This window comes from Rhipicephalus microplus, chromosome 5, assembly GCF_043290135.1.
Source record: "Rhipicephalus microplus isolate Deutch F79 chromosome 5, USDA_Rmic, whole genome shotgun sequence".
Classification (NCBI taxonomy): Eukaryota; Metazoa; Arthropoda; class Arachnida; order Ixodida; family Ixodidae; genus Rhipicephalus; species Rhipicephalus microplus.
The window spans coordinates 68609059-68610608 of NC_134704.1; positions in this window are offsets into that span (position 1 = coordinate 68609059).

Genomic DNA, 1550 nt, shown 5'->3' on the forward strand with positions numbered 1-1550 from the left:
TGTGAAGAGTTTGTTATACACTTAACAATGGGTCAGTTCCCATAGGGTTCAAACCATGGTAACTGACCATCGCAACATAGCCACTACAACATTTTGTTGATGAGAATGATATTCTGAGTTCAATCTCCCATCATGGTAAGTACCTTTGAAAAAATGCCTCCCTGAAGATTTCACTTTAGGTAAAGTTATTACATATCACAGTTTTAAACATAAATATTAGCAAAGCTACAAGGCTTGTTAATCGTATGATTATTGTTGTCAAGTACCATTGAATAACTTCTGACTGTTGGCAAAACTGTAACTACATAAGTTCCATTAAAATATATATTCAATACAAGTTTTTAAAATCTTAATGAGACATTTCCCTTTGGATTGAGGGACGCCGTCTAAGCAGTGTCATAAGCGGGCGTACACATTTTATGTTTCCATTTTCAGTAGCGTTAATTTGAAGTCCCCATAACATGTCCAAAGTGTGAGAGATTTAGTCTTTAGACTTTTGTTACAGAGGAACATTCTGAATTAGCATCTCTTATGACTGGTAAGTTGGTTCTCCTAGCAATTTTTCGTATATTCAATATTCTAAGTGATCGCGAGTTATTCAAAATATGGGCCACTAATCTCTCTTCTAATACTATTTTTGGCTCCATTTGTTTCGTAGAGATTATAGCCCCCATCTTTTTCTATGCTTGATCCTAAAGAAGAAGAAAGGTTTTAAGTACAAAATATTTGTTTAGCTTATTCACTTGTTCCACACCTGTTGGAGTCTTATCAATGTCTAGAGAAAATCCAGTATTGCTTTTATCTCTTTTAGCCTACAGGATGTTTCTCTTAGTATGAAACCTTCAGAGATTACACATTATGAAGTGGTTCGTCATCAGCCTGACTATGCCCACTGCAGGGCACAGGTCTCTCTCATTCTTCCCTGATCAACCCGGTTCTGTGCTTGCTGCTGCTACGTTGTACCCGTAAACTTCTTAACCTCATCTGCCCACCTAACTTTCTGTCTTCTCTTTACGCATTTGCCTTCTCTTGGAGTCCTGTTGGTTACCCTTAGTGACCAGCAGTTATCTTGACCACTCGCTACATGTCCTGCCCATGTCCCTCTCTTCATGATTTTGACTAACATGTCCTTGATACCTCCCTATTTGAAGTGGCTGAGTGAGCGTAAAGTGGCAGTGAGCAGTGCGAAAACGAGACTGAAAACATGAGAAGACAACAGAACAGCATGCATTGTCTTTTCCTCTGTTTTTATCAGGTTATCACGCTGTTCATTGCGGTATAATGTGCCAAGCAGCCCCTCAGGGCACCCGTCTAGATGCAAAGCTTCGCCACAGTTGACGAAGCAGAACACAAAGCTCTTTAATTAATTATTTCATGTTCCCACTGCTGTCTCTTGTGCCATGTTTTTCTGAATCCTGCTTGCTCTGTCACAATCTCTCCCTTCCTTTATGGTTTTAACACTTCCTGTATTGCTTGATAGAGTGCTTTACTCATACATGACATCAAGGCTACGGTGTGAACATTCTTCTGCATAGACTCCTTTGTGCAGT